Genomic DNA, 13,992 nt, shown 5'->3' on the forward strand with positions numbered 1-13,992 from the left:
TCTTTGTACATTGCACAATTATTAAAGAGAAAAATATCATGTAATTAAATTCTTCCTATGTTCTATAGAAAATCTGGTATTTTAAATACATGAGGAACAAGTTATTCTTAGCAATGATGTGGCATGAAATAAAATAGATGGAAATCAATGGTATTTGTTATGCTGAAAATTCTTATAGATTTTCTAGTTTTGAATATTTGATTACATCAAGAATTTCAATATAGTGAGAGTGGATTCAGAGGCACAGGGAGCATTTCTGCTGAGTAGGAATTCTTTAAGTAATGTTCTCAATTTCCTGGGCCCTTATTTTTCTAGTATTCTAATCTCTCACCATCTTATCTAGGCTCATCAGCATCCTAAAACCTGATGGAGAATAAGAAGGAAGCATTTTCAAGAAGATAAAAAGAGGATGAGGAAAATTGTAGCAGAATAAAACCATTAGCCAAGTATTTGTATTTTCCAAACCAATCTATAATCACTGGAAAAACAGTTAGTAACTACAATCAAGTAAAAAGAGTGGATTTTATTACACCTAAATGAGTTTTTCTGTTAGAGCCATCTATGCTCAGCTTTGACATTAACACTAGAGTTACCAATCACATACCATTTTTTAACTTCAATAGATGAAAAGTCTTTGTTGCTTGGATCCCAAGCTCATGGCACCATAAGGACATGGCAAGGAAAAAAAAATCCTGTGACACAGAGAGGAAGGTAAGGAAGGTAAATGAGGGAGAATACTTAGCAACAAATAATTCAAAAAAAAAAAAGAAAAAATCTTATTCCAAAACTCAGCCCTTAAAGTCTGATGTGATTGGTGGTTGACTGAACTAAGGGACTGTAAAAGCTACCTGGAAGCCAATTAAAAAGTAGTTTCCAGAAAGTGAAAGAAGAGAAAAAGAAAAGCTATGTCAGGGAAAGTGGGAGAAGACTCCAACAATTTAATGGCATTTTAAATATAGAAAACACTTTTACTTGAATGTGCCCATATAAAATATAAATGTTCATTATTAAAGCATTATTTATAATAACTTGAAAACAACTTGCATATGCATCAGTGAATGAGTAACTAAATTAATGAATACGTGACTAAATGAATAAGCAACTAAGTTAATAATTAATAAATTTACTACTCTGAAATGCCACACTTATATTGAATGTGGTATATCCAGGTGTACTGACTTGAGAAGGGATGTCCTTAACATGGAATTAAATTTTTAAAATATCAAATTACACATTTTTTTATGTTTTGTCATTCCAAATTTTTAAATGTTTAAATTTATTTTATATTTTAATTATAAATTGACAAATTATAGTTGTATATATTTATGAGATACAAAATTATGCTGTGATTTATGAATACATTGTGGAATAACTAAACTAAGTATCATATCTAGCTTCAAATACTTATCTTTTTTGTGGTGAGAAATTTTGAAATTGTGATTCTGAAATATACAACACATTATTAGTATATTAACCATGCTGTGCAAAATATCTCAAAGAAAATAAATTTATTCTTCCATTCTCATTGAGGTTTTCTATCCTTTGCCTGTCATATCCCCATTCCTCCCTGCTTCCATCATTCAATTCTCTGCTTCTTTGAGATTGTTTCAGAGTCCACATAGTAAGAACACATGGTATTTGTTTTTCAGTGCCTGGTTTATTTCACTTAGCATAATGTTCTCCAGGTTCATGCATGTTGCTACAAATGACAGGATTTGCTTCTATTTTAAAGTTGAATAGTATTCCATTATGTATATTTACCACATATTATTTATCCATTCATTAGTTGATGGAAACTAAGTTGATTCTACAAGTTGGCTATTGTGAATAATGCCACCATAAGCATGGAAATGCAGACATCTATTTGACATATCAATTTCAAATCTTTTGGGTCAATACCTGAAAGTGGGATTGCTGGATCATATGGTAATTCTATTTTTAGTCTTTTGAGGAACCTCCGTACAGTTTTCCATAATGACTGTACTAATTTGCACTCCCACCAATGGTGTGCAAGGGTTCCCATTTCTTCACATGCCATTCTAATTTAATAAAACAGTTTTTAATCCCCAACCATATAAGGATATATTTGATTTTATACAGGTGCGTAAAAAAGAAAAAGGGATGAAAGAAATCACATTAAATTCCAAACAACAGTTACATTACAGGGGTGGAATTAGAGTCTAAGGGAAGGAAAGACTACAGAGTTCATCTTAGAATTCCTGATAGTATCGCTGTAATGAGCATGAATAATTTATCCAATTAAATTACTGGATTTTTAAAAACTCAGTTGCAAAAGAGTAAGTTTCTAGAAACACACACTGTTTCCTTATAAATACCCCAATACAACACATGGTAGCTCTTATATAGACTATTAAAATCTAAATACTTAACCAAGATATGTAGATAGACATATAGCCAAGAATAAAGAACACTGAATTGGAAATCAATAGTGTTCTTTAGAAGTCAACAGTCTTAGACTTTGGTTCATTCTCAACCCTTCACAACTAAGGTTTTAAGTAAGCTTTAAGCAAGATCCCCTTCATGAGGTCTCTGTAAAAAACAGAACAAGGGTTGAGCAAAGAGAGTTATGCATCCCTTTGGAGATATCTTTGTACCTAAAGCCAAAATATTTGAAAATACCATGATAAAATGCAAAATTGTATAATATTATTGCATGGTGAGGTCCTTAGGACATCTATGTAAGAAAAAATCAGTATGAGCTGGCCTGACTGAAGTAAGTTATCACTGAATAAGGAGACTAGAACAGGCTTTGAAGGATAAACCTCCAGAATTCCACTGAAAAATCTAAAAAACTGATTAAATATTATCAAATTCAATAGATATCTTCCTGGACTTTGATGCTTTATTTGACACCCATCATCACATTTCTTTGGTTAAACTGTCAATTACCTTCAATGTCATGTTATCATCCTCTTTTTCCCTATTTCTAATCCTAACTCAGTCTGTTCCTTTTTGAAGTTTATAATTAACTTGTTTTTCTATCTCTATCTTTCATATTCCAAGGCCTCTACCCAAATCATTGCTCTGTTTTATCTATGTGCTATGCCTGAGTAATTTTATTCATCTCTTTCTTCCTTTTAACTACCATCTAATTGCCAATGGCCCTTGATTCTAATCTCAACCCAGAACTTTAGAGTTATATATTCAATTATTTGTTTCGTACATCCACTTGGATGTTCCATTAAAAAACTCAAACTCAGCATGCTATTTTTCTTTCTCACTATACATCCCTAACACATGCACCTCTTTCTGTGCTCTATTTTTCTGTTAATGATTGATATGGTTTAGCTTTGTGTCCTCACCCAAATCTCATGTTGAATCATAATCACCAATGTTGGGGGAGTGAACTGATGGGAGGTGATTGGATCATGGGGGTGGTTTCTAATGGTTTAGCAACATCCCCCTAGTGTTGTCTTGTGATAGAGTTCTCACGAGATCTGGTTGTTTTAAAGCATGTAGCCCTTCCTCCGTCACTCTCCTTCTCCTTCTCCAGTCATAGGGAGACATGCCTTGCTTCCCCCTCACCTTCTGCCATGATTGTAAGTTTCCTGAGGCCTCCCCAACCATGTTTCCTGTACGTCCTGCAGAACTGCGACTCAATTAAACTTCTCTTCTTCATAACTTACCCATTCTCAGGTAGTTCTTTATGGCAGTGTGAGAACAGACTAATACAAAGGTTCCACCTTTTATAAAGTTATCCGGACCAGAAATAGGTCCTCCCTAGATTCCACTTTCCTCCACACTTCCATAAATCTTCAAAATATATTCCCAAATCATTTATTTCTTTCTTATTCCATGAAAACACTCAAAGGATCACTGTAAGGTGAATACGTTAGGGTTTAATAATGGTAAGACTGCCTCAGGTTAGTATTAAATTTTAAAGACTGAAATTATCTATGGTGGTGGTTCTTAACTGATGGTGATTTAATCTCCACCCCAGGGGAATGTATAACAATGTCTGCAGACATTTTTTATTGTCACAACTTGAGGAGGGGGTGCTACTAGCATCCAATGGCTATACCAGTGCCACTACAAAACACCCTACAATTCACAGGCCAACTCCTACAACAAAGAATATTCAGCCAAAATATCAACAGTTTCCAGCCTGAGAAACCCTGATCAATGATTTTGCATTCTAATTGGATGTCTCTTGAGAAATATTTACAGATTGAATTTTAGAACAGTATGATAAATACCCCCCAAGAACATACCCCAATATTATTCTTACATGGCTAATACTTGAGTCAATTTATTCTGGATCCATATTAGTAGTATTGTAGTGGACATATCTTAAGGCGACCCCCAATGAGTCATACCTTTGTATAATCCCCTCCTCTTGAGGTCAGCTGGAACCTGTGACTTCCTTCTAGCCATAAAGTATGGCAAAAGTAATGGAGTACTCACTCCCCTGATTATGTCACAATTTATAAGACTTTCTCTTAACAGATCCGAGCAAGAGAGAACCTCCTGCTGGCCTTGACGAAGTAAGTTGCTATGTCGTGATAGGACTATTTAGCAAGAACTGTGGGGACCTCCAAGAGCTGAGAGTGACCACCTACTCCCAGTCCAACAGCCTGCAGGAAAGCAAGAACCTCAGTCCTACAATCACAAGGCACCACAAAGAAAGAAACCAACAACCACATGAGTTTGGAAGATTACACCTAGCTCTAGAGGAGACTATAGGCAGCTTAGCTAATGCCTTGATTACAGTTTTGTAAGACCCTGAGCAGAAAACCCAGTTCAGCTGCACCTGAACTCTTGACCCACAAAAACTGTGAGGTAATACATGTAGATTGTTTTAAGCCATTAAGCTCGTGGTAATTTATTATGAAGCAGTGGATAACTAATACAAACACAATGGTGGAAAATGAAAGAAAGAAACGGGGGAAAAAGGAAGAAAGAAACATAGGAAGAATGAACATAAACACTTTGTATAAATATAGTATGACAACTTATAAGTTTATTTTACATTTTCTTGTTTTCTCTTTCAGCCATTGATTTATTTCAAGCCCTTATCTTTCTTGCATTTAGGGAGGCTAGATTAACATAATGTATCAATTATATGTGATATATATATATGTATATATGTACCTTAAGATTCTACCAGTGTTTGTTTGGACATTAAAACAATGAAATCAGACTTCATCAGCAATGAAATAATTGTGGTGAAGAAAACTTTGGCTGAAGCTCTATAATTAAATGAAATGTCATGTGCAAAAACTGACTCAAGATAAAGACTTAAATATAAAATCAAAAGCTATAAAAACCCTGGAAGATAACCTATGTAATACCATTCTGGACATAGGAACCAGCAAAGATTTCATGACAAACATGCAATTGAAACAAAAGCAAAAATTGACAAATATGATATATTTAAACTTGAGTTTCTGCACAGGAAATTATCAACAGAGTGAACAGACAACCTACAGAATGGGAGAAAATATTTGCAAACTATGCATCTGACAAAGTCTAATATCCAGCATCTATAAGGAACAAACACATTTACAAGAAAAAAACAAACAACTCCATTAAAAAGTGGGCAGAGGGCATAAACATTTTCCAAAAGAAGGCATACATGTGGCCAACAAGCATATAAAAATGTTCAACATCACTAATCATTAGAGAAATGCAAATGAAAAACACAATGAGATATCATTTCATACCAGTGAGAATGGCTATTATTAAAAAGTCAAAAAATAATAGATGCTGGTGAGGTTGCAGAAAAAAGGGAAGGCTTTTACACTGTTGGTGGGAGTGTAGATTAGTTCAATCATTGTAGAAAGCAGTGTGGTGATTCCTTAAAGAGTTAAAAACAGAACTAACATTTGACCTAGCAATCCCATTACTGGATATATACCAAAAGGTATATAAACCTTTCTACCGTAAGACACATATATAGATATGTTCATTGCTGCACTATTCTCAACAGCAAAGACATGGAATTAACCTCGGCGCTCATTAATGGCAGATTATATAAAGAAAATGTGGTACATATACACCGTGGAATACTATGCAACCATAAAAAGCAATGAGATGGTGTTCTTTGCAGGAACATGGATGGAGCTCGAGGCCATTATCCTTAACAAACGAATGCAGGAACAGATAAACAAATCCACATGTTCTCACTTATAAGTAGGAGCTAAATGATGACAACACATGGACACAAAGAGGGGAACAAACACTGGGGCCTATTTGAAGACAGAGGGTGGGAGGAGGGAAAGGAGCAGAAAAAAAAATCACTGTTGGGTACTAGGTTTAGTACCTGGGTCATGAAATAATCTGTACAAGTCCCCGTGACACAGATTTGCCTGTATAAAAAACCTGCACATGTACTCCTGAACCTAAAATAAAATTTTAAATAAAAAAATGAAAGATTGAGTGTGATGACATGTATACAGTAAGAACAGTATATCAGTTTCTTTGTTTTTAGCTTCATTTGGTAATTTAGATTTGATACCCATTTTTAGTTATTGCTTTCATTACACATTATTAAATTTCAAATGGAGATGGTGGCTCTCCAGTACAAGATAATTTACAAAAAAACACAGTCAAACTTGCTGATAACTTTCAGAGGATAGGAAATTTCCTATGTAACAACTGCAGAGGAAACACAGAGAGTACAGAACTAACTTGTGATTATCTTAGCACTTTCAAATAGTCATGTCCATAAAAGTGACTCAATTATGCTAAGTATTAAGAGATATTCTCAAATCTAACATACTTTCTAATTTTAGACATCATAACCTTTTATCCCATAGATATTGACCCTTTAAAGCAGAGGTCACCCATGAGCCAAATACAGCTCACCACTTGTTTTTGTATAGCTTGCAAGCAAGGAAAACCTTTTACATTTTTAAATGGTTGAACAAAATAAAAGGAAGAATATGACATTAAAATTATGTGACATTCAAATGTCAGCACTGATAAATGCAGTGCTATTGGAACACAGCTACACACATTCATTTACATATTGTTTAGGACTGTTTTTGTACTATAACAATAGAAATGAGTAGTTGACAAAGAGATTGGATGTGGCCTAGAAAACAGAAAACACATACTATCTGTTCCTTTTTAGAAAAAATTTGCTGACCCTTTCTCTAGAATATGTTGTGTTTTGAAAAGCAATTCTAAAAACAAACAATGCATGCATGTATTAAATTAAATTATGTGTAATGCATGTGGCGTGTATGTATGTGTGCATGTGTATCTATGGTCCTATTTTTTCTTCAATACATCTATTTAATATATGATTTATTCAGTTCCAATTAAACATCATGCTCCATAAATACAGGGTTATGGTTCTTTGACAGCTTCGCTCATGAGCATTCTAGGATACAGGCTACAAGTTTGGGTTCCATTATTGTTTTCTTTATCCCTTTCTTCATTGATGGTTCATGCCTCATCCTGAGTGCACAAAGCCTCCAAGACATTCCTGCAATCCGTAGCCCTGCATGCACTGTCCAAGAGTTCTTCATACCATCTGTGAGACTTCTTCACAAAGGCCCTGCAGGAGGGAGGAGTTGTAACTTACTGTTTGGCATTTTCAAAGTGTTAACAAAAGGGATGGAAGTTCTATTAGCAATGCATGAGGAGGAGAGGTCAACTCCCACATTCCCTGTCTGGAGATTTCGATAGCATGGTGTTCCTATAAAATAGAACCAGGCCCCAAAGGAAGAGAAATATGCCAATGGCAAAGGTTAGAAAACTCCAGTAAAATTACTATAAGAAACATGCAAAAATTATGGCTGCCTTTTACATGTGAAAAGGGAAGGAGGGAAAGTTGTAGAAGGGAGATGAATTAAGGTATTTTTAATATGATGCACATTAGACTGCTATGATTGTGGCAAAACTGTTTTGAAACATGCTTGAGATTTGCTTGATATTTGTCTTTTCAGGCTCCTCTGACATATATTTAGTTGCAATTTTGTCTGTAAAGCACTGACATCTAACAAAATATATTTTAAGATGTGCTGTTTTCACAGATAATCATTTACATTTTTATTCCTTCCTCCATTTTACAATCTGAATTTTACTAATATCTACTGCTATATGGAGAAAATACAAAAATACAGTATTTGTCTTTCTGTGTCTGGCTTTTTTCACTTAATAAACATGTCTTCGAGGTTCATCCAGGTTGTCTCAAATGACAAGATTTCCTTCTTTTATAAGGCTAAATACTATTCCATTGTGTATGTATGTATGTGTATATATATCATATTTTCTATATCCATTTATCCATTTATGGACACTTCAATTGATCCCATATCCTGTCTATTCTGAATATTGCTGCAGTGAACATGGGAGTGCAGATATCTCTTCCACATACTCATTTCATTTCTTTGAGACATACAACCAGAAGTGGAATTGCACAACTTATGGTAGTTCTAGTTTCAACTTTTTGGAGATCCAACATAGTGTTTTCCATAGTGGATGTATCAGTTTACATTCCCAGCAACAGTACATAAGGATTCACTTTTCTACACATCCTCATCAACACTTGTTATGCTTCATCTTTTTTATAATAGCCATTTTATCACGTGTGAGGTCGTTTCTTTAAGTATTTGGAAATTTCTCCTTTTATTGATGCAAATTCTGCCTCCTTTTCCTTTGTAACTTCTCCTCAATGATTGCCTCTAGCTCTGCCCTCTGGATGCGCAGAGGTAAATTCAAATCAGTAGTTGTTCATGATACTGCTAGTATTTCTGGATTTACCCTTCATCACCTCAGATGGAAAAATTAATTGGTACACCCTCCCCACACACATATTCACAGAGGCAGCAAAAAGTAACACCTGTGTCCATGAGGAATCCTGGCTTAAGGAAACTACCATCTTTTGAAGGGGACTTCTGGAGAACCTGCCCAATATTTGCTCTTAGGATAAAATATTGTTATCCTGGACAGCAAACAAATCTGCCCTCTGCCTCCTATCCCAAAGAGAGACACTAGTTCTATCTTCCGAGGCTGTTTGCCATACAGACATCCTTGAAAAGACAGTCCATAACAAATGTGAGAGATCTGTGGATACTGATCTTACATATGTACGTGTGTGTCTATGTACATATACACATATATTTGTGCACTCTTCACATTCACGAAGGTTGATTTTTACATGCATTTGATCGATTTTTATATATTTTTGACGTGCTTTTTTGATGGATATCTTTCCTTGCCAGTATACCTCATTCTTTTTTTTTGCCACTACATAGTATCTCATAGTTTTTATATTCCATAATTTACTACAAATTCTGAGCCATTTCTCTCTTAATACACTTTTACATTTTTTCCAATGTCTTACTATTACAAAACTGCTGGAAAAACAGTTTTTATACATATATCTTTGTGCATATATGAGTATTTCTACAGGGGAGACAAAGAGAAATGGAACTACTTGATTAAACATTTTTACTTACAAATTTGAAAGCTGTATACAAGTCTCCTGTGTCAACTTATGTTCCCCCCAACAGTACATGAGTGTCCAAATCCTACTTTTCTATGTGTGCTAACATGCTTACATGCCTCCAAATAAGAATATACCTATGGAAAGACATTATTTAAAATTAACATTGAATAGTACTTTGGGTTTTAATGCAATTTTGTCCTCACTCTCAAATTTGTGCCTACACAAGCCCAGGAAGCTGTTTGTTACTAGTTTCAATTTCAGATGAGTAAAGTCAGACATTTCAATAAATGAGCTATGGAAAAGAAAAATGTAATCACAGCTTCCATTGCTAATTTCTTATATTGTTGTATTCAATGTTGGCTTTCCCTGACACAAAGAAAGGTATGTGCAATCCATGAGCCCATACATCAAAAGGAATGTAAGAACCTCCTACTGAGCATTTCTAGAACGTGTTTTACATCCCCCAAAGGCAACTGTGCGATATAGCTTCATCACATTTTCCAAAATTAAGTTTTATGGCAGTGGACTTGAAACTAGAGATTTATATTGAACTTGAAGTCAACTAAAACTTCTGGTTAATTTTGTGCTGCTGTTGTTATTATTGTTGTTGTTACTGTTTTAACATAATCTATCACTTACCTAGGTTTCTCCAATCTCTTTATAGATATAATTGATTTTTTAACCTAAATTAACGTCTCAGTCAGTTTGAGCTGCTGTAACAAATTACCTCAAACTGGAGGGCTTAAGCAACAGAAATTTATTTCTCACAGTTTTGGAGGCTGGAAGTTCATGATCAGGGTGACGGCGTGGTCAAGTTCTGGTGAGGGCCTTCTTCTGAGTTGCAGACTGTCATCTTCTCTTTCTAACATCACATTGGGAAAATAGGAAGAGTTTTCTGTGGTCCCTTTTATAAGGCATTAATACATTTATGAGGGCTGTACTCCCACCAACTAATTAATTTCCAAAGGTCTCACCTCCTAATAACATTTCAATGGGGGTTAAAATTTCAACATATACATTCTTGGGGTATACAAACATTCAGACCATTGCATTCCACCCCCCAGCCCCCTGAAATTGATGTCTTTCTCACATGTAAAAAATATTTGTTCCATCCCAACGGACTCAAAAGTCTTAACTCATTCTAGTATCAACTCTAAAGTCCAAAGTCGTATCTAAGTATCATCTAAGTCAGATAAAGGTGAGACTCAAGGTACATATAAATACATTACTTTCCTAATTTGCAATTTTTCAATATCTTTTTGACACTTGATTCTATCATCTATCGTATTAACTGACTTTTCCATTTCTGTATCATCCACACATTTAATAAACATATATCATTTTCATGAATTCACTCAACTCACTTTTTAAAACGTTGAACGAGACATATCCAAAACCAAGTATATGTGGTAGTTTTGCCATATATGGCAAATTTTGGTATTTATATTTTGGTAATTATATTTTGATGTTTACATTTGCATGATTTTGTTCAAAGATCTCATGTCAAGTGAATGCATTGAATGCAGAATAAAGGTAAAATTATAAATTTTTATATGAAGGAAATGAGTACTTAAAGTGCCCAAGCATATATGTCTGTGCCACTAGCATCTTATCTGAAGGTGGACATCATTGTTTTCAAGCCTATCTTGCTTTTCATTAGTAGAAACATGGCTGTGAATTAAAATAAGTCTGATGTCACTACCGCAGTCATGGGGTACATGAGATGATTGTGGCAGGAAGAAACACTAATGGAAGGGAGAAAGCTATTTTTCACAAAGATCTATAGTTCAACAAGCCTCATGGGAAAGGTAGTAGCGAAGGACAGCATATAAATTGAATTAAATTCTCATAAAATAAGAGCCTTTTAATTTATTTTTCCCTGAGCATCAGTGTAATGAATAATTAAAACCACCCATTCTCTTCTTAGATTTGCAGAAAGCAGTGAATTTCTCATATCTACTTGGCAGCTTTATTAGCTATGATTGTTTCTCTTCTTCAAAAAGGTTATCCACCTGCTGAAGTTTTTATCATTTTGGTAATTATATTTTGATGTTTACATTTGCATGATTTTGTTCAAAGATCTCATGTCAAATGAATGCAATGAATGCAGAATAACGGTAAAATTATAATTTTTTTGATATGAAGGAAATGAGTACTTAAAATGTCCATGTGTAATTATGGCCTTAATTAAAGGCTGGTCCAGAAAGAAAACTTTGGGTATAAATCCATTTTCTTTCATTTTTACTTAGAAGTTTCCTATTTTCAAGGTGAAAAAAAAAAAAAAAAACCTTGTTTTTTACCTCAGTTAAGCTGTCATTGGGAAAAATATTTGGTTCCTAAATTTGCTCTCGTGGAAGGAAGAGGACCTGAGTTATGTTCTTAAATGTTATAATTAGTTTAAGCCTGTGGTGATCATAGCAAAGCCGTGGGCAAATTTGGAACATACCCAAGCTTAAGGGAATAAATCCAGTTCAACTACAACCCCAAGGCACTGAGGAATATTGTGTCAGGCAATATCAGAAAGACAAGGCAATCCCAAACCTTTCCATATAGAAGGAGGGAACGCAGCTACAAGAGAGGTCTGTGAAGCCCACAAGTGTCACTACATGCCCAATCTTCAATGACAAGACTTGCTCGATAGGGAAACCCATTTTAGTCAGGTAATACTCTTTAGAAGACCTCACTGTATGGTCCTATTATCCACCTAAAATCCTATATATGTGTGTGTGTGTGTATATATATATGGAAATATATATATATGTGTGTATATATATATATATAAAACAGCCAGGTACAGTTGCTCATGCCTGTAATCCCAGCACTCTGGGAGACCAAGATGGGCGGATCACAAGGCCAAGAGATATCTCTATCCTGGCCAACATGCTGAAACCCCGTCTCTACTAAAATACAAAACACAAAATTAGCTGGGAGTGGTGGCGCTCACCTGTAATCCCAGCTACTTGGGAGGCTGAGGCAGGAGAATCACTTGAACCTGCTACGCAGAGGTTGCAGTGAGCCGAGATCGTGCTACTGCACTCCAACCTGGCAACAGAGTGAGACTGCATCTCAAAAAAAAAAAAAAAAAAAAGCGGGGGGAGGGCATGGTTACTCCACCAAATTCATTTATATTTCAAAATGTAACATCCATGCTAGCAGTGTTCTTGTCCATCATGATAAAATCAAATTTATATAGTAGTGATGCATACCATTGCCATTCCTTTTACATGTAAAAATATACGTATAAAAAATATAATTCTTCCTATACAATTGTTTTATTTTCATTTCAATTTTTATTCAATTTTATTTTTCACTCTCCTGTTTGAAACCACTACTTCTATGCAGCAACTACATAGTTCAATAATATGACTGTACAAAAGTATTGTCTCAATGGGAAGGAGATTACTATGCACTAAAGGTCATTTTTTGTGTGTGGAATATATAAAACAAGTCATATTATGTGTATAATGTTTTTCACTTATGGATTTATAAACATCTATCATAAAATCACTAGTAGCAAAGGGTTAAAAGGAGCCTTAGGTGTTTTTCTCCTCTTCTGCAGTATATGTTCAGGCTTTTGTAACATATATGTAACTTTATTAGTTATAGAAATTTCTGCCTTCTCTTCTGGACTTTAGTTCTGTGAAGTTGGACTATGGATGATTGATCACTCAATCCCTAATAGTTTCTACAGTGCCTGCAAAATAAAAGATACTCAGTGAATGTTTGTTAATCAAATCCTCCCTGTTTAAAGTGGATGAACTAAGGGCTCTAAAAACTTGATATGACTTGCAGTGACTCATAAACCTACTCAGCAAGGAAGCCTAGCTCAAGCCCTGGAGAATCCAGTGAAAAATCTTATGTTGTTTATTTACTACTTTGGGTTTGAATCTCACTGTATTAGTCTGTTTTCACGCTGCTGATAAAGACGTACCCGAGACTGGGAAGAAAAAGAGGTTTAACAAAACTGCACTTTCTGCACATGTACCCCAGAACTTAAAGTATAATTAAAAAAAAAAAAAAGATAATTGGAATGTTTCTAACACAAAGAAATTATGAATATTTGAGGCAATGAATACCCCAGTTACCCTGACTTGATAATGAAACATTGTATGCTTGTATCAAAATTTCACATGTACCTCATAAATATACACAACTGTTATGTATACATAATAATCAAAATTAAAAAAAAGAAAAAGAGGTTTAATGAACTTACAGCTCCACATGGATGGGGAGGCCTCACAGTAATGGCGGAAGGCAAGGAGGAGCAAGTGATGTCTTACATGGATGGGAGCAGGCAGAAAGAGAGCTTGTGCAGGGAAACTCCCATTTTAAAAACCATCAGACCTTGTGAGACTCACTCACCATTACAAGAACGGCAGGGGAAAGGCCCGACCCCATGATTCAACCATCTCCCACTGGGTTCCTCCCACCACACATGGGAATTATGGGAGCTACAAGATGAGATTTTGGTGGGGACACAGCCAAACCATATCACTGGCCTTACTACCTTGACTTGTTCTTGAGGACACAGACCATGTTTTGATATTCTAGAACATTGTCTTAGTTCCTCC

At 35.0% G+C, this 13,992-nt stretch overlaps 1 long non-coding RNA gene across 1 annotated transcript in view; it reads right to left on the bottom strand.

Moving 5' to 3' along the window:
• Positions 1-1,331: 1,331 nt before the first annotated feature.
• LOC105490342 (uncharacterized) overlaps positions 1,332-13,992 on the bottom strand; it is a 178,427-nt gene continuing 165,766 nt past the window's right edge. Inside the window, exon 4 of the long non-coding RNA XR_011618171.1 lies at positions 1,332-7,525. This is a non-coding gene — a long non-coding RNA (uncharacterized lncRNA). The remainder of the gene's footprint in view (positions 7,526-13,992) is intronic.

This window comes from Macaca nemestrina, chromosome X (genome assembly GCF_043159975.1).
Source record: "Macaca nemestrina isolate mMacNem1 chromosome X, mMacNem.hap1, whole genome shotgun sequence".
Lineage (NCBI taxonomy): Eukaryota > Metazoa > Chordata > Mammalia > Primates > Cercopithecidae > Macaca > Macaca nemestrina.